The 20,933-nt window shown below is 38.9% G+C and overlaps 1 protein-coding gene across 7 annotated transcripts in view; it reads right to left on the bottom strand.

The window, feature by feature from the left end:
- cdkl5.S (cyclin dependent kinase like 5 S homeolog) overlaps window positions 1–16,052 on the bottom strand; it is a 177,788-nt gene extending 161,736 nt beyond the window's left edge. For 5 of the 7 annotated variants that reach the window (XM_018249045.2, XM_018249048.2, XM_018249047.2 and 2 more), the window contains exon 1: window positions 15,793–15,933. The gene's annotated coding sequence lies outside the window, so the exon portion shown is untranslated. Of the gene's footprint in view, window positions 1–15,792; window positions 15,934–16,019 lie in introns of those variants that run through there. The other 2 variants (XM_041583556.1, XM_018249050.2) reach the window with 2 other exon arrangements.
- Window positions 16,053–20,933: the final 4,881 nt, after the last annotated feature.

Raw genomic sequence — 20,933 nt, 5'->3', positions numbered from 1 at the left:
GGGAGGAGAGTAAATTGGCCAATAATCTTAAACAAATATACAAGCCTTTCAATTTGGATTGGTATGAACTGGCCGCCCTTCCTGAATTCAAGGTTACACGCCATTCAGCGAGAATAAAATCAATTCCGTTCAGAGTACAAATGAAGATGAAAGTCCCAGTCGTCTAAATGAACAATGTTTTAATATTAGGCATTGGTTGTCCATCCAAAAACTTTGTATAATAATGAAAAATTAAATTGAAAGACATTTTTCAATACACATTAAAAATGAAAAGGTTTTAATATAATTTATAAAAGTAATTGTAATTAAAAGAAGTATTTGCTTATCCCTTTCTCATTTAAATTCTCTTCTATGTCTGTTAATAAACTGCGCTCCGCTACATTGTTTAAGGAGTCAGAACCAGAGGTTCAGTGACTATAAGCAAGCAAACAAATAGTGCTTTTAAAAAGCAATAACATGCATGGGACCTGTTATCAAGAATACTTGGGACCTGTGGTTTTCCGGATAAGGGATCTTTCCACAATTTGGATCACCATACCTTGTCTACTAAAAAATAATTTAAAGGTTAAATAAATCCTCTTTTGCTCAAATAAGGATTAATCAAATTTTCGTCTGGAACAAGTACAAGTGACGGTTTTATTATTACAGAGTAAAAGAAAATAATTTTAAACATTTGGTTAAAGTTGAGTCTGAAGGAGATGGCCTTCCTGTAATTTGGAACTTTCTGGATAGTGGGTTTCTGGATAACGGATCTTATACCTGTAAAAATGATAAATAATTGTAATGCATTTTACATACCAGTTTTCCTGGATTTTTTTCTGCATTTCAAGTTTTTTTGTAGTTTCGACCATTTTTACAGAAATTCCCCCATTTAACCTTTTCCTAGAATTTAAGTTTTTTACCCTGGTCCCCTGGAAAATGCAAAAATCTGGATTTGGCTGTACTTATAAAATCAATACGCTTCACATAATGCAAATGCAAGACCTCCCTAGCTACTCATATTATGTAAAAGTCAAGAGAGATGATTTCCACCAAATTGGGCACAGGGGTCCTACCACAAGGACATTGGAAATTATAGGATGAAAGAAACCATCCATGGCTGGTCTTGGCATTAAGAAAGGCAATATTTGTAGTAGTTGTAGTAGTTAATCTCGCTGGTGCTTACCATATGATACATTTATTACATTAACTTATGGTTATTCAGCAAAATCAGAAGTGACTGATCCAAATATCTATATTTTATCTATCTATCTATCTATCTATCTGTCTATCATATCTATCTGTCTATCTATCATATCTATCTGTCTGTCTGTCTCTCTATCTATCTATCAATTCATCTATCTATCTAGCCTTCTATCTATCTAGCCTTCTATCTATCTATCTATCTATCTATCTATCTATCTATCTATCTATCTATCATCTATCTGTCTATCTATCATATCTATCTGTCTGTCTCTCTATCTATCTATCTATCAATTCATCTATCTATCTAGCCTTTTATCTATCTATCTATCTATCTATCTATCTATCTATCTATCTATCTATCATCTATCTATCTATCTATCCATCTATCCATCCATCCATCCATTATCTATCTATCTATCTATCTATCTATCTATCTATCTATATCTATCTAGCCTTCTAATATATCTATCTATCTATCATCTCTCTATCCATCTATCTATCTATCTATCTATCTATCTATCTATCTATCTATCTATCTATCTATCATCTATCTGTCTATCTATCATATCTATCTGTCTGTCTGTCTCTCTATCTATCTATCAATTCATCTATCTATCTATCTATCTATCTATCATCTATCTATCTATCTATCCATCTATCCATCCATCCATCCATCCATCCATCCATCCATCCATCCATCCATCTATCTATCTATCTATCTATCTATCTATCTATCTATCTATCTATCTATCTATATCTATCTAGCCTTCTAATATATCTATCTATCTATCATCTCTCTATCTATCTATCTATCTATCTATCTATCTATCTATCTATCTATCTTTCTATCTATCTATCGTCTATCTGTCTGTTAGTGATGTGTAATATTACAACAGTAACTTGTATTTGCCAACTATAAAATAATCCTTATTGGAGTTACCGTAACAGATAAACCTATTGGGTTTTGTCAATCTTTAAATAATTTTTAGTACACTTAAGGTATGGACATCCAAACTAAAGGAATACCCATTATCTGGAAAACCCCAGGTACCAAGCATTCTGGATACCTGTACGTGTAACTTCTTTCATTGGAAAAATATTTCTCAATATTACTCTAAATATTCCTGAAATATGTTTTATAATGGGAACAGGATATATAGGGGCAAATTCGATTTTCGAATGGTTGAATATTCAAAGTTTTGAATTGAAAAAACTTTGAATATTCGACCATTCGAAAATCAAAGTACTGTCTCTTTGACACTTCGCCACCTTAAACCTGCTGAATTAATATGTTAGCCTATGGGGACCTCCTAGAACCTATAGCTAGTATTTGGCAAAGTTTTTAGAAGTCAAAGGTTTTTTTTTTTTAAAAAAAAAACGTTTGATCGATCTATTAAATCGTTCGAATCGTTTGATACCAACGATTTCTACGGTCGATCGAACGATTTGAATTCCATCGAAAACTAAAAGCAAAATTCACTCAAAAAAAAAACTTCGACTATTGAATTTCTAAAATTCGATGGTCGAATTTCGAAGTTTTACCACTTCGAAATTCGACCCTTAGTAAATGTGCCCCTTAGTCTTAAAATCCAGATACATTTGCACATCGTACATTGTCTGTGTGCAGGCACACATTTTAGCTTGCAATATACACACAGGGCATCCTGTCAAAGAAAACTAATATAATGGCGTCATATAATACAAAGAAAAATACCACGGTAAGAATGCGGTTAAGAGAAATCACAAAACCAGATTTTGCTACCAACAATAACACAGAGGCACATTAGCTATATCTGAAGCCCTCCAGCTGAAAACATTCTGCCAATTGAATGGAATTTTATGAGCTCCATCCCTTTCTGCTTATTTGCCTAAGAGCACTCATCCACAATGGAGACGCAGCCAAGGTTCAGCAAGGGGACTAATGGTGTCTCTGAAAAAAGACTGCTTATGTTGAGGCTGTTTCGTTTCCAGCATAACATTGGAAGTGTCAACTTGTATGAAAATGGACAGTCAAGTAATTTCCACTCAGTTCTGTAGAAATGATGAATAGGTATGTGTGTGATTTCTTATGTGGTTGGACTAAAGCTACAGCTCTTTCATCGGACCACGGACCAGCAGATTCCTGCAGAATACCTGCAAAATGTTCAGGTTTCAGGCAGAAATTCCCTGAATATGAGGGTGGTCCATGTGTACTCTACCTGGGTACCTGGGCCTATTGCAGGCTTGCATTCAACCCACTTCCCAGCATTGAAAGTAATTCTGGTTCCTCTGACCTGGAAATCACTTCAGCCCAACAGTGAGATCATGTTCGGTTTTGCAGGCCTTCAGTTTGGGTAGTGCAGGTAGCTGGGCTAGGGAGCTTGATAGCTGGTGGGGGTTGGGTCTGCCCAACGTGGAGTTGGAGTTAGAAGCAATTTTGGGTACCCGGTGTTGAAGTCAGCAAAAATGTACAGACTCCTAATAAATTTAAATTGTACTAAAAAAAAATTCAGATACAAACACAAGATGGCCAACAGGGCAGTATGTCAGTTTCCTAACCAGTAGTTATTTGGTTTGTTCCCAAAAGCAGACACCATCTTCATATAGCTTCAATATTGCTGGCAGTGATGAAATGCCTTGTAGGTTGTACTTGTAACTTTCAATCAACATGGAAAATACATTAGTATATATAGTATATATACAAGACATTTTCCATAAACATATATTGTTGTTGGTTATCAATTCTTTGAGCCCCAGAGTTCCTGAGTCCCCAGCAGATACAAGGTCTGTTTCTTCTATACTTATATTTGTTGTTTTTTTAAAAAATGATCAGTCAGTTTGTATTATAGTAAAACCATCCAACAAGTTCAACCATTTGTCCCAGAAAAACCTACCTGACAGTTGACACACAAGGGGTATGGCCAAAAATGCTGGTACTGTGCTCGTGTTTATGGGGCCCCATATAGGTAACTTGTATAGTGCCCCAAAGTTTCTAATGGTGGCCCGGAATCAATGGACTAAAGCAGGCATGTCCAAAGTGCGGCCTGAGGGCCAATTGCAGCCCTTTATCAAATTTACATCGGCCCTCAGCCTCCTTCATGAAATTAATAATAATGCGACCCGCCAGCATAGTGCGATCAGGAATCATGTAGATGTAGCAGTAATATTTGGGTACATTAGTGAAATGATCTGCCACTTGGTCTATACTGCTGCCTGTGTGCTGAAGGTGTTAGCAATAGACACATACTGGAACGTAGTGACACACCGCTCTCGCATACTGCATCTTACTGTACTGGCATGTCACTACTTCTATTGCACCTTCAGCGCTAAAGAAGTATGCGAGAGTGGTGCGCCACTACATGCCAGTACCTGTCTATTGCTAACACCTTCGGCATGCAGGCAGCAGTATAGACCAAGTGGCAGATCATTTCACTAATGTACCCAAATATTACCGCTACAGCTACACGATTCCTTGTTAAAATAAGTTAAATGGTGTTAATGGTTCAAAGAATGTCGGGCTAAATGGTCGGCTCCCACACATTTTCACCTCACCAAATCTGGCCCTGGTTGCAAAAAGTTTGGACACCTGGACTAAAGGGACTGTCCAACTGGATCAATATAGTAAGTGCAGATAGATGAGGGGCAATCCCTGGGCCGGTGCTCCTCTTAACAGAATCCATTTTAGCCCAGGATCCATGCAAGCGAACAGTGCCCTAACATTTGGCACCCCTTGGATTGGAGCTTTTGTTCTCCTTTAACCTTTTGTCTAGGGATACACCGAATCCACTATTTTGGATTCAGCTGAACCCCCGAATCCTTTGTGAAAGAATACCGAACTGAATTTGCATTTGCAAATCAGGGGTGGGAAGGGGAAAACATTTTTTACAATTTCGCAATTTCCCTCCATGCTGCAAATTAGGATTCGGTTTGGCCGGGCAGAAGGATTCGGCCAAATCCTGCTGAAAAAGGCCGAATCCTGAATTTGGATTCAGTGCATCCCTACTTTTGTTGAATAGGTTGCTTAAAGGTGGAAGAAATATAAGAGATCTATGCATTTGAAGCAACAAAAATTACCTTTACATGCCTATAGTTGTAGATCTTTTGTTGCACTTACTTTAACACACACACACATATATATATATATATATATATATATATATATATATATATATATATATATATATATATATATATATATATATATATATATATATATATACAGAAAATGAAAGCACTAATGACAAAAGTTTAGTTAGAGTTTCTTTTACTTCATAATAGCAAAATCGGACATCTACGCGTTTCGATCCGCTAGGGACCGCCATCAGGATGAGGAGAGGTGAGTGCCGGTCAGAATGCTCAGGTCCTGGAGTTTTCCAGGTAGCGGATCTTTCCATAATTTGTATCTTCATACCTACTAGAAAATCATGTTAACATTAAATAAACCCAGTAGGCTGGTTTTGCTGCCAATAAGGATTAATTACATATTAGTTGGGATCAAGTACAAACTACTGTTTTATTATTACAGAGAAAAAGGAAATAATTTTTAAAAATTTGGATTATTTGGATAAAATGGAGTCTATGGGAGACGGCCATTCTGTAATTTGGAGCTTTCTGGATATAGGCTCTACTACCTCTCTTCTATGCTTACAAAAAAACTCTTGCTCTATTTGGTTTACTAGAACAACCCACAGGTAATCACTGCCCAGACCCCCTTCTTGCAGAAGGTTAGATCTAGCCCCCTGTCTCCAGGTTGACACTGCACTTGTACTTGAGCTTTGGTTTTGCACACAGTGTGCACTAGAACAGCTCCCCCAGTCAGTTTACAGCACTCATCTAAAGAGCACTCATCTAACCAACCTTACTTACTTAAACACCGGGAAAAAAATTACTGCATGAACTTAAAATTTGTTATCCAATTTTCAAGAACTGGCGTGCAGCCATGTCTAGCCCATAACTTTAATGTAGGACAATTTTGGCACCATTATAAGCGTGCTGTAAGAATATGATGGATTCTAAGCTCTAAACTTCAACAAGAACTTGGCAGCTTTTACCTTCTACATGGTGTTATGGAATTAACATTTTTAATATCTATTCCAATATTTAACTGCATATAGGGCTGCGCGTGCCTGCATGCCTACCAGCGGGACTGTGGCTGCAGTGCTAATGCATTTTAACACCAGGATTCACAATAGCTTTTGTTGTGAAAGGTCACAACTATGATATAATGCATGCCCAGACATTAAGGGACACATTTACTTAGTTTGAGTAAAGGAATAGAATAAAAAATACTTTGAATTTCGAACTAAAAATCATTCGACTATTCGAACATTCGATAGTCAAAGCAAAATCCTTGTGTCTCTTTAAAAAAACTTTGACCCCTACTTCGACACCTAAATCCTACCGAGCATCAATGTTAGCCTATGGGGAAGGTCCTTCTAATCGTCCGATTCGAAGGATTTAATCATTCGATTCAAAGGATTTAATCGTTCGATTCGAAGGATTTAATCGTTCGATTCGCAGGATTTAATCGTTCGATCGAAGGATTTATTTGTTCGATCGAATGATTTTTCCTTCGATCATACGAACGAAGGAAATGCAGTTAATCCATTGACTTCGATATTTGAAGTCGAAGGATTTTGCTTCGACGGTCGTTATCGAGGGTTAATTAAGCCTTGGGATTCGACCCTAAGTAAATGTGCCCCTAACTGTCACATTCAAAGACCTATTGGTTGGATAGCTTTTGGGTCAGCCAGTCTCTAGTTCTAAGTGACAAAAGCCTATGCAGAGCTAAGTAAGGCACATTGGCTAATGCAGGAGCTCCCTCAACTGTGTTGGAATAATCTGAAATGGACATGGATCTCCCTGACTCCAGGGATAAAACAAAAGAGGCAGCAGACCCTGAAACAAAATGCAAATAACAGGCATACATATTGGTATATTCTCTCCATAATACACAAGATCCCTTTGGAAATGCTGAATGACCCTTCTTTTTAATTTTGTGTGAATTGTTTTTCTGAATATATTTTATTTGCAAATTAAATCATAATTTTTTCTCTTACATTTGACCCAAAGAGTGGTATACTACCCTTTCAGAGCAATTAAACAGAAAAGTCCTTAACGAACAGTTCATCAACTGCATTAATGACTAAATTCTAATTGAAAACACAGCTTTCTAAATACAAGCCAAAAAGTCATAAAAGAAATGAGTCATTGCAAATGAAGTCAAACGCATGTAATGTGGTTTTCCTTTGCCAAGAACATATGAAACAAAGAGCAAATGCTGAAGCCATACTAATGGCATGAAAATCCTCTTTTGAAAAATTCTGTTCTATCGATTAAATTGCATTAAAAAAAGACCTTTAAATTGTCTGCAAGGCAATATAAACGGTCAAAGATCCTAAACTTGGTAAGGAACTAGAAAGATATGTGTGAAATAATTTACGAACCAGTATATATGTGAAGGGGCAACAAGACTAGCATGAAGTCTAGCACAACACTGCAGGAAAATCAGACTTTGTCCATTACACAGGAACTTTCATAATACCCCAGAATCCACTAAACTGGATGTCTGATAAATCAGTTTTGTAAATATAATTAGTTTTTTCTTTTCTGAAGCCAACCATTTTTTTTCCTGCTGCAAGCAATTCATGTTCTGAGTCATAGATTAACTGAGCCTGATCTAACAAGCTGGTAAGTTCACATTTGCTATGCCCAAAGGCAAAACTGAACTGGTTACCACAGGAAAAGGAAACAAATGTTAGGTTAACAAAGCACCTTACGAAATTATGTATATTGTAAAAGTAACATGGAAAACAGTGTATGAAGCACATTCATTAAATCTTAGCTACACTCCATGGTTATACTAAACGACAAATCTTTAAGATTGCAGTAACACCAGTACACCAATATACATTATGTACTTATAGATGATAACTATTTGTCCACCAACTACAAATAAATTAATAAATAAATAAATAAAGGGTCATTTACAAATGCAAGGCCAATTGCCATTCATTAGAAGGTACTTGTGTGCTGTTCAAATCCTCCCTCTTCCACTTAATCGAGCTTAAAGGAAAACTATACCCCCCCCCGAAAAATGTAGGTCTCTACAAAAAGATATTGCATAAAACAGCTCATATGCAAAACCCTGCTTTTTTTTAATTCCCTGGCCACCAATGTATTATTTAATTATCTATGGGCCCCTGCCACCATTTTTTTTTAACTTGTATGTTTTTTTAAAAAAAATATTCTTTGGGGCCCCAATTTTTTTTTACTTGTAAGGGGGGCCCTGGCACCAATGCTTTTTAAAAAAAACTTTTATGGGGGCCCTGGCACCAATGTTTTCTTTTTTAACTTATAGGGGGGGCCCTGATCACCAATAGCTTTTTATAACTTGTGTGTTGGGGGGATTACCTTTTTTAGCGCTGATGTCTGTGTGGTCTTTTAACTGTGATGTGAAGTGGCTGAGATCTGGGGTGGGGCCGGATGGGCAAGGCCCAGGGGGCCCCAAAAATTTGTTGTACAGGGGCCTGTGATTTCTAATGGCGCCCTGCGTCAGCATGTCATTCGCGTGACATCACGCAATGTGTGCATGTGACATCACTTCCGCCAACCAGCCCGGCCCCATACCCCTCACCATCCCCCAACGCTTTCACCGGATTTTATGGAAATACTGGGCGATTTTTTTTTTTTTAAATTTAAAAAATAAATTTATAGACACAAATAAATACACCCCTGCTTAATCACACCTATTGATGCTAGGGACTATAGACAATAAGCTGATATTTTTTGTGTTTTTTCCTGGCTGAAACAACCCCTGTGTGGCGCATAAGTCTAATAAATATGGCCCTTTTTAAAACTAGCGATGCGTCATTTCCATTATTTGGGTATTTGGCTGAATCCCGAATCTTTGAAGGAGGATTCCTGAACTCAACCCATATCCTAATTTGCATATGCATATTAGAGTAAGGGCCAAATATAAAGTCCTTGTTCGTTTGAAACTTTACACAAGGCACTTAGATCGACCGAATCCAAATTCTGCTAAAGAAAAGGCAAAATCCCAATCCAAATACTGAATTTGGTGCCTCCCTACTGTTAACATCATATTATGGTTCTTTTGGTTCTCTACTTTGCTGTGGATCATAGTAGAATAGCAGCATGCTTCCTTACTAAAAAGAAAGTGCCTCAAGTTGATTCTTCAATTTCATTCTGGCTCATAAAGCCCCACTAAAAGCCTAAAGCCAAGCACACAGCCAGCACTATAAATTATTTACAGGTATGGAGTCCACTATCTGGAAACCTGTTATCCAGAAAGCTCCAAATTACAGGAAGGCGAGCTCCCATAAACTTAATTTTCATCAAATACAGTACCATTTACTTGATCCAAACTAAGATCTAATTCATCCTTATTGGAGGCAAAATAATTCTGTTGGGTTTATTTAATGTTTTACATATTGTTTAGTAGACATAGCACGCATGCATTGGTGTTGTCTACTCCTGGAAATGAGTTCCCAGGAGTAAAATGATCAGATCAGCCTTATCTGGCAACCACATGGGTCCCTAACAAGCTGATCTTGCTACAAGTAAACCTCTTCTTTTCAGTATATTTTGCCACACTCTCTAAGCTTATGTTCTAAAGCACTCACAGAATTCTTTACTTTTGAGGCATCACAGACAGGAGGAGAAAGGATGAAAAAAATAAGAATTAAGCTCCAGGAAACAACTACCAGAAGCATGGATTATCCTTGTGATAGGGCTACTGTGGTTAACAAAACACAACAGGTTATGTAATGTGTAGCCTAGACTATAGTTGTTTGGTTGCCCAGGATGTATTTTCATCTAAGGATATAACATTAACATATAAAGAATATTAAATCATCTTACTCTCCACAAAACAAAGCACACAGCCTGCTCTTCATCCTGCTCTCCACAGTGAAGGTTTGCTGTTCCTTTTATACCCATTCAACACATCATAGCAATTTGACGTTCCACTGCCAATAAAACTCTGTTGGAGATTCCATATCATGTGACACATACAGCCGATCTTTGCGTGGCTTTCATTATGTCATGTTATGTCATGTCATGTCAACTCAATATAAGCTCACAACTCATTTTCCAATTCTATTTGAATTATTTACAACCACAGTACCCTTTGTTTGCTAAACATAAGCCAGAAAGCCTGTGTAGTTTGTAACAAAGTTTTGGCTTTTTGCAAAGCAAATAGTTGAAAATTCATATACATAGCAGAATGTTATCTTCAATATATATACAGTATTGGCACGCCTTTAAAAAGGAACTATAGAGAAAAATAAACTATAGAGGAACTATAGAGAAAATAAAAATTGTATATAAGAGAGCACAGCGGTGGACCCTTACAAAATTTTACTCACTTTCCCTGCTGATTGGTAACGGCTAACTTGGAATCCTTTATCTAACCACTTGGTGATACATTATGGGAGTTTTCCATTGTGCACTTTTTAAGAATAAATTCTGTACTGTTTCAAAAAAAAATCAAGTATCCCCCTCTCACCATCTATCTCGCTACATGCAGCTTTGTGTCAGAGTTGGTTATTTTGAAAGACAGTTAGATCTAATACAGTGCCTAGGCAAAGGGAGCACACACCAATGTATTGATGTGTACCTAACTATTCATCAAAATCTGGCTCAAGCTCCTACATGAAGGGAGACAGATTGCTGAGATGGGGAAACTGAAGAGTAACTTGTCTGTTTCACAAATCATACAGAATTTTTATCGGATTAAATTTCAATGGGATGTTTACAATTCGAATAGCCCATGTTGGTAGACACTTTTTTCAGATGATCCCCAATGATAGCAGCAGTGGATCCCCCAATCCCAAAAGTTTGAGGGCAAATGTGCATGAAGCCAAAGAAGGAAGTTTGGGACAAAATCTCTACTGTTCAGGTCCATTTTCATTTGCTTGAATCGTGCTGGTCAATTGTATTTAATGATATGTAAATGAGGCGGACTGGATAGGACATCCGCAGTGGCACCTCAGTCCTCAACTTACTTCTTCTTTGGGGGTCTAGCTTATCCAATCACCATGCAGCATTACCAGGGCTAACACTTCACTGGCAAATTAGAGTGTGTGAAATCTGAGGATGCAGACACCTGAGCTCCCCCCCCCCCGCCAAAGTAGACAGTTTCTGATTTCTATGAAATGAAACTTAAATTCATCTTCACTTTAGTCCCCATTTAATGCAAGCAGAAGTCATCCTCACTCAATCTTCATGATTGCTTTAACCTACAAATAAATGAAATACCATATAAATATAATATTTTGCCCACCTATAAATGAGTACACAGAGTTTATATTATGAATAGATGTCTATTTTTTTTACTACATTCTAAAATAATCTATGTTTAATCCATGTTTAGTTGAGTATACAGTATATACATGACAAGCAATAGTGTATGTTAAGCTAACTTGCATTAATAACACCATATCATCTTTCCATTATTTAGTTTTTAGTTCTACATGATTTCAAATATCATAAATATGAACATCTTATATCATCTTATATCATCAGTCTACATTTTATTAATTCAATCAATAGCTAACTCACTCAGAGTGATAGTTATTTAAATCCTCTGAATGTGATTTCAAGAGAAAGGGGCCATGTAAAGAGCAACAATGAATCTAAGAGAAGGAAAATAACATGGCTGAGTCAACTTTGGAGATACATAAATGCAGTGTTAGATATAGTGAGATCTGCTCCCTCTATGAGCAGCTAAGGAAGGAGGAAAAGAGAGGAGACAGTAAGAGAACCTTAAGACGGAAGGGCACACAGTCCTCTAGCTACACAAGCTACATGAAGAGGCAGATGGAATAAAGGGTAACTGGTAATCCTGACCCTGAATAGATAAAATCAGGAGAGATGCTGGAAACAATACCTGTATAAAAAGGAGAAGGAATAGGAAGATAAAATCCTCTAGAAAATCATGAGCTAGCAGGATCATTTATCAAATATGGAACCAAGAAATCCTCACAGTTCGATACTGTCCCTATTTAACAAAACTTTTCTGACTGTCAGGGACATTTATTTGTTAACTGCGTCAGATCATCTGAATGCATTTGAATGTATTCCTACTATTCTGATCCTAATCCTCCCAAGGAGCAATAATCAGGCAATTATTTTCATGCCAGAATGAATTTTGTATCATTGCAACTAAATCTTATTTTTAATAAAATATAAATGATATGATTTTGTGTTGAACAGATACAGCCTCTAGTTGATAATTCGTGCCCATTATTACATATTTAAATAATGATAACAGAGAGAAGACATTATTCATTAGGGGATCATAAAAGAGACTGACATATATCATACAATAGTTGCCCATAAAACATAATTTTGTACTAGTGTCTACAAAACAGAATTTTCACCGAAGCGAAATGGGTCAGATTCGTCCATCACTAGACATGAGGATGATGCTTGTTTAATAGTATAAATATTTATGAACAATACTTTTTGGATCCTCCTTAAAATCGTTCATCCTTTAACTGGATGGGTCCAGGTGCGAATGCCCGGGACCAGTCGCTTAAATTGTTACTCTCATTAAGCATTGAAGTCAGGTTACTCACCGCTCCAGGACTCTGGCTCGGGTGCGACGCCCCGAACCCGTAGCTTAGGGAGGTCTAGCCGACAATCACTTCAAAACTGCTGCGTGCACTTTCACAAACCCTCAGAGGTCAGCGGTGGATTAAAAAGTAACTTTATTTCCCCAACATTTCTCCTCCTAACGCGTTTCGTGTGTTAACACACGTAGTCATAGGCATGTGACTACATGTGTTAACACATGAAACGCATTAGGAGGAGAAATGTTGGGGAAATAAAGTTACTTTTTAATCCACCGTTGACCTCTGGTTTGTGAAAGTGCACACAGCAGTTTTGAAGTGCTTGTTTAATAGCACTCGGTTGGTGCCAGATCTAATATTTCATAGCAACCAATATGCAGGCAGCATTTTCTGGTCATTTGTTTAAAAACAAAGGTGTAATAAGTTTGCCTGGGGCAACAGGCTCACAATTCCATGAATTGTAACTACTTTAGTCAATACACAAGTCTCTACATTTGTCCCTTGCACCCAAAAGCCTGTTCATTGTATTTGGCTAAATAAGGCACAGAATGAGTAGTCTTAGCTGATAACAAGCTTATAGATCTACAGAAACATTGGTGCAAGGGCTATGAAACAAGAGTTTAGATGCTGGGTGAGGGGAGGTCATGAGAGGTGGGGGTAGGGGTTGCAAGTGGCCTAGGGGTGCTTCAGAAATCTTGCCCAGCGTATAACAGCATTATTTTCAATATGTGTTAAAATGACATTTATATGTAATCCAATTACACACCTGTATCATATCTCTCATTTTTAGTTCTGGTCTGTCAGATACAACACATGTAATATAATATTTGGACTTGCTATATATATATAGGGCATAGGGTATATTGATTCATAATATATCGTTTTCACTTCCATCAATCACTGTGTAGGATACCTGGGTAGTTTCCCTATCCTGAAAACAAAATAGCAATGGGGTATGTACCTTTTCCCAGCCCACAGAGCTGCTGACAAGCAGAGTAAAATACAGATTACTTATGTAACTAAACATGTCATGTATCAAATACAGGTATGGGATCTATTATCTGGAAACCTGTTATCCAGAAAGCTCTGAATTATGGAGTCTCCCATAGCCTCCATTTTATCCTAATATTCCAATTTTGTAAAAAGGAAAAGATTTCTCTTACTCTTTAACAATAAAACAATAATTTGTACTTGACCCAAACTAAGATATGATTAATCCTTATTGGAAGCAAATATTTAATATTTACACAATTTTCCATTAGACTTTAGGTACAGTATGAAGATCCACATTACGGAAAGATCTGTTATCCGGAAAACACCAGGTCCTAAACATTCTGCATAACAGCTCCCATCCCTGTACACAAAATTGTTAAACAATATTTCACAATTGACAGATACACAAATCAAATGCAACAGTGATTTATTGAATACAATCCAGGATTTCTTCCACTGTAATAAAAAGAACGAAGGAACAAAATGGAGCACAGGGAAATGACTAAAAATAATAATCAGCCCCCAAAACATCTGTTAAAAACTTCCAGCAAGTCATCTGTAGCCACAACCATCCCATCTGCACTCTTTACAATGGGACTACACAGTTGATATTTTGGCATAGTAGGTAAACTCACCTTAAAACTATATAATTTGGCCCAAAATTACTTACTGCTGAAAACAACAGCATGTTCAAGAAACAGAAACAACATGATGGAAAAGTATATATGTAACGTATAATGGGCATCACAGAAAACAATGGATTATTCACTATACTTCTTTTGTTTAATCGAAGGAAATTGCGGTTCTTTTTACAACATTCCCTGATAAAAGCACAACGAATGCTCAAAGCAAGGAAGAAAACCTCCTATTATAAACATTATAGACATAAGGGCTTAATAATTCTACCCACCTAATGCATGAATTACAATATGTACTAACTGCAAGATGCCATCCAGCATTACTCATGCTACCCACCAGCGAGAGAGAAAGAAACAGCATCTTCCATGGTGTAAAAATAGGACACTTCTCCAGCAACAGCCAGGTTGGCAAAATGGCAGGTTTTCACCACTTTGCAAATTAGCTACCATTGCATTCCTGCACAATACAATAGAAATACCTCTAAACTAAAAGCTTATTGATATAAAGCAGTCAGATCAATAGAAATTATAAGTGAAGCCCCATCTACCTTACATATTGTACAGATGAGCTGAATGGGGAGGGAGGTACAGCTCCGGATGATTTTAGGGAGGCTAAGCCTTGTGCTCCCTATAAAATGCCAGTGTGTTTCAGTTGCAGCTGAAGAGAATGGCAGGGATAAAAAGCCAGGGTAATAGCAGTGATTAGCATGGCAGCTTCACAATCACTGCTAACCAGTTATCTGATGAGGAATGTGCAGTAGGATGTTCCCAGGTGCTCTGATTGCATTAATATATGGGAAGGTGTTGGGCAGGTTTTTGAGAAGGAGGATGAAAGCTCATTCTAGGGTCTGCTTGGATGGACTGGGTGTTTGTAGGCTGGGGTGCTGCTTGGAGAAACTGCAGCTGGCAAGCTAGGGTGCTGCTTGGGCGACTGGGCGTTGATATGCTTGGGTGCTGCTTAAAGAGATAGGGTGTTAATAGACTTGGGTAGGGTGCTGCTTGTAAGACAGGGTGTTAGTGGGCTAGGGTGCTTCTGGGTGGTGGGCTGTGGTATAGGGCTCTGGCAATTTATGCAGATATAAATAGGAAGGTGTGGGCCAGCATAATTGGGAATGGAAGGCACAGGGCTGTTGGCTCAGTCAGTAGACATCATGATGCTTTGGAAGTGTTGCTGGCTGAAGGGCTCTGGGGTTGGGAATATATACCCAGATGTGAGGCTTCTAGCAATACAAGAAAGGTGCTGGCAGATTCTTTGGGTTATATAGAGGGTGGTGATTGCAGAGAGCAGTGGGTAAGTTGTATAGGGGCACTGGCTGGTTTTGCCATGCAACATTCATGGGGGGATCCTCAGGCCCAGGGGGCAGGGAAGCCCCACTCCTGTAGATTATACTGTCACTCACCTCCTCTCCTCCCTGCTCTGCCCAGGGACCTTCTCCCCACCTCCTCCTTCGCTTGCCTGCTGCTGCTGCTGCTGTTACTGCTGTTACTGCTGCTGTTGCTGTTGCTTTCCCTACCAGGCAGCAACTCAATACCAAAAGCAGGAGAAGAACCATGCCCACATCTGTCTAACTCCGCCCCCAGCCCTTGTCCCGCCCACAGTATATGACAGCCCTCTCTGCACCAATACCTTCCCACTCCTTCCGCAAAAGTGAGGTATCCAAGGCAACAGAATGGCTGACTGCCGTGATTCCCAGCCAGTGATGATGCTGGCTCCGTGAGTGAGCGCTTTCCGAGCCAATAGAAAGGAAAGAAACAGGCTGGATTCCGAAAGAGCACGGTGTGTTGCAGCAGGTATGGAATGCAGAGAGATGGGAACAGCAGCCTTTTCCTGTCAGGCAGCTACTCAATGCCAAAGGAAGAAGAGAGAGAGAGAAGCACTGACATAATGTGCGCAGCAGCCCAGAGTAAGCAGCTGTGTGGCCAGATATGACAGGAATGGATGCAGTTTGCACGCCCCGCCTCAGCTACAGCTCAGCAGCATCATTCAATGGCTGAGGGAGGAGGAGGTGGCGACAGAACATGTGCTGAGCATCCCCCCTGAATGTCTAGGGAAATCCTTTCAGCAGCAGCAGGGATATTCCCCTCATCAGCAATAACTGCAGGGATCAGGAGTGAGGCTTCTGTCAGGTGTAAAAGGCAGAGTGTTCCTGAATTTTACTGCCCTCTCTTTCCCCACCCTACTACTTCCACAGATGTAACACAGAGCTGCTCTGTACAACTGCCAACAGCTTCATGTAAAGTGGAGAGAGAAAGACAGAGGGGCAAATTCACTAACCCGCGAAAACTTGCCAACTCTGGCTTCGCGCTCATCGCAACACTTCGCCAGTCGTAAATTCACATAGACAACGCTAATTCACGAAGATCCAGAGTTGCGCACAGGGCAACGAACGCTGGCGAAATTACGCTCAGCAGTTCAAAGTTCCGCTAGCGCTGGCTAATTTGCATACGTCGTGCAGTTAAAGTACAATGGATGTATATGTTGCAGCAAATACATTACACTACATGCCCAGGGAACCTTAATAAAATTAAATAAAGTTGTTATAATGCCCTACACATGAGCCCACTGTATAGTTTAGGTGACATATGTTAGGAAATGTAGGGGGGAAGGAGGGTACCCCAAAAAACAATTTACGATCTTTTTCAGTCTCTCACCCTTTAAATAGGAAAAAACGCCAGCGTTTTCAACTATTTTTTGAGGAAGTCCTATCTACTCTATTGCACTTCGCCTGGTCTGAGGTGATGAAGGCAAATCTGGCGATAGAGGTAATGTTCAGTAATATCAAAAACTAAGTGAATTTGCACTACCGAAAATTCGCCTGGCGTTAGAGGGCAAAGTTGCCCTTTATATCCTTGGTGAAATTACGCCAGCTACCATTAGTAAATCGGCAAAGTGCCGAAATGACGTCACGCTGGCAAATTTTCGACAGCGTTAGCAACTTTAGTAAATTTGCCCCAGAGAGAGACAGACAGAGAGAGAGCAGCTTCTGGGTATCCCCCTCCTCCTACCGCTCAGCAGCAGAGAACAGAAGAACAGCATGAACACTCCGGTGCTTCAGGAGCCCGAGAACTGAAGCTGGGAGAACTGAGACAGGGAAAGAATGGGCAGGGAGAGCTCAGAGAAGGAGAGAACATAGAACGAGAGCACACAGAATGAGAGTACAGAGAATGAGAGCTCAGAGAAGGAGAGAACAGAGAATGAGAGTACAGAGAATGAGAGTACAGAGAATGAGAGCTCAGAGAATGAGAACACAGAGAATGAGAGTACAGAGAATGAGAACACAGAGAATGAGAGTACAGAGAATGAGAACACAGAGAATGAGAGTACAGAGAATGAGAGCTCAGAGAAGGAGAGTACAGAGAATGAGGACACAGAGAATGAGAGTACCGAGAATGAGAGCTCAGAGAAGGAGAACACAGAGAATGAAAGTACAGAGATGGAGAACTCAGAGAGGGAGGGAGAAGGAGAACTCAGAGAAGAAAAGCTTAGAGAAGGAGAGCACAGTGAAGGAGAGCTCAGAGAGGGAGAACAGGCAGACACTGCAGCAAGCAGGTTGTATTCATTCTCAGCAGTAAATAAGTTTTTCAGGGAAGCAATGAATTCACTTCAGACAGAAGCTTGCAGTCGGTTCAGACTTAAAGTGGGGACAGAAGGATGCAGGCCTGTGAATGGGAATACCAACTCATGCTTCCAGGGGCTGCAAAAACCAATACCTGCTTTACCTATAATGAGACAATGTAAATGCCAGGGTGCCGCTTTAAACACCAATGCTCCCATTGCTCCCACCCTGACTTTCATGGCATCGAAAATTTTACTGGAAACAGCACAGAGAAAAATGCAACAATGACAGTGAAGATGTGCTATGGTTAAACTTATATCTAAATAAACTGAAGACGGAGCTAGTTATTCCAGTGTTGAGTGTGGATTCCAGTTGAGCAGGTTGGACTTCATTAGATGTCCTTGATAACCTGATTGCCACCTATGAACACCTGCAAGTAGCCAGAGATAAAACTGCTAAGGCAATATGGGCAGAATCATGGGTACCATTTGCTCAGTTCCTATTTAAAGAGTTTAAAGTATCCCCTCTAGGAGTAATCCCTAAAAAAGACCAGGAACTGTTAGGCTATTCATCATTTATAATATCCAAGTATATGAAGTCATTGAATCTGAATTTTGTCTCTTATTGATCCATCGCCAGTGTTCTCACCTCCTGAGCTGTGTTCCTGTGGTTGCTAGGGAGTTTTATGAACCACTGGCTGATAAAAAGACAGTACAACCATGCATAGTAATGCCTTTCCGGGGGATTGAAATAGATCCTGTCCACAGAGAATTTAAACTGCCAAGAAGCAACATCAATAAGCTGAAATTGCTAGTAGCAAATGCCAACGTCTTTAAAAAATTATACATTGGTTATCTGATATATCTGTTATAGTCACACGGATAATGCCCATAGGACAGATTTTCATTAGAAGGCTAATGTCTAATTTTCTGGACACAAAATCTCAAATGGCATGTGTGTATTCCATAAGAGGTTAAGCAAGATTTAAGAGTGTGGCAAAAATTATTTTTGTGGTTTAAAAGCTGCACATGTTGGCAACTGCTTATGGATGCCATGGGGGCAATATGTGCTGTTTTGCAGCTGATGGTGTGTTGGTTTACTGCCCAATAGATAGGTAGAATTAAAATTAAAGCATAAACATTGTCCTTTTGGAAGCTTTTCCTACTTTGCCGGTCCTGGATAATTGGGGTCCACAGTTAGATAAAAGGATATTTAACTGTGATAATATGGGAGCAGTGCAAGCTATAAATCCACATTACTATCGGTTTGTCAATCTATTATGATTGCAAGTATTAAGAGCTCTAAAGTTTAATATAACGCTGAAAGCTAAGAATCTCCCTTGCATGGTGAACAAATCAGGTGATGTGATGTTTTGCCTACAGTTCAAGACTTTTTGGACTAACTGGGATTCACTTGCCCAAGTTGTCCATCAGAGCTAATGTGGCCAGCGTAATGTCAGCTCAGTGAGATTTCATAGCACCTTAAACTTGGATGGACTATACTGTGGGGAATGGATGAAGTTTCAACAGTTTAATCTATTTTTGGGTCAGTTGCAATAGAGGACATCTTTGTTATATTTATTTAGCTCTCAAAAAAGGCTAATCAGCAAGTACAATTAAAAAGAAATGGTCAGAATTTAATTTGGGATTAGCTTGGTTACTAACAATAACTTAAGAAAGTCTTGGCACCCAGGATAGTAGCCAGGCATGTCAGGAAGACCATTACTCTGGCCTAGCTTCTGTAGTTAGTCAATACATTAAAGAAAGTATGGTGTTATGATTACGAAACATGATTATTTTTATCAATGTTCAACATAACCTATTTTGCAGCACTTCCCATTAGTACCCCCACCAAGAAACATATCATATTAGATAAAATCCACATAATAGAGAGCAGACTTCTCATGAACATCCATATTTCTAAGTCAGACAATGAAGCGAATAGACAGTTGCTATGGATAGGTCTTTATCTGAACCCTGCATTAGCGTAGAGGCAAATTGCTTAAAGGGGTGATTCAGGAGTGATTGGTATTTTATAGTATGGCTAATTCTAAACATTTTATAAGCAAATTAATATTCAAAATTCAGGCCCACTTTTCAGGTATGAAACTAGCCATTGTGTTTCCAAATTCCATTTTAACTTGATTTTAAGTTTATGCTGTAATACACTTCAAATTACAGGCCACTATTGATCACGTTCCTTTAGGATTGGTGCAGCCACTCAAGCATAAATGATAAGACAATAACAGAGTAATAACAGAATCCAGACTTACATTAGACCATTCTTAGTTTAGCTGTAGTGGTGTGCAGGTAGAGAAATTCCCAACCCGCATCCCGGCCCGCTGTTCCCCCCCTCTATAGACAGGCGCGAGTCTATAAATTTAGGCTCTGGAAGCCAGCAGTGCTAGGTCGTGTGCGGGGAGAGCAGGAGAAGAGCTCAACCCGGACCAAAGATTTTGTGCAGGAGTCCCAGGTCCCACGGGTTTTGAGTCAGCCCACACATCACTATTTAGGTGATAAATTCTGTTCATTCTCTCCACACCAAATCAGAAATCAAATAAGGATAGTTTGGTTTTGTTTTGTTCACTGCGTGGGAAAGCACCCCATGGAGTATAATATATATATATATACTCTCAGGGCTTAAAAATATGAAAACGGTTTTATTGAAAATAATACGACATAGGACTAATGTTTCGGCCCTTTTCAAAGTAAGAGAAAGGCCCTGGACAGGGCCGAAACGTTAGTCCTATGTCGTATTATTTTCAATAAAACCGTTTTCATATTTTTAAGCCCTGAGAGTGCTGATCTTCTTTGGATGGATGGAGATATTATATTGATCGTGCACCCAGGCAAACAAACACTTTATTCGAGAGTGCTGGCTCTTTGCTGGTTATATATATATATATATATATATATATATATATATATATATATATATATATATACACACACTGTATGTATATACAGTATATTGGTAGAATGACC

The sequence above is a fragment of the Xenopus laevis genome, chromosome 2S (assembly GCF_017654675.1).
Source record: "Xenopus laevis strain J_2021 chromosome 2S, Xenopus_laevis_v10.1, whole genome shotgun sequence".
NCBI classification, from domain to species: domain Eukaryota; kingdom Metazoa; phylum Chordata; class Amphibia; order Anura; family Pipidae; genus Xenopus; species Xenopus laevis.
The sequence above is the reverse complement of the archived record's forward strand: the minus strand, read 5'-3'. Positions and strand labels throughout refer to the sequence as shown.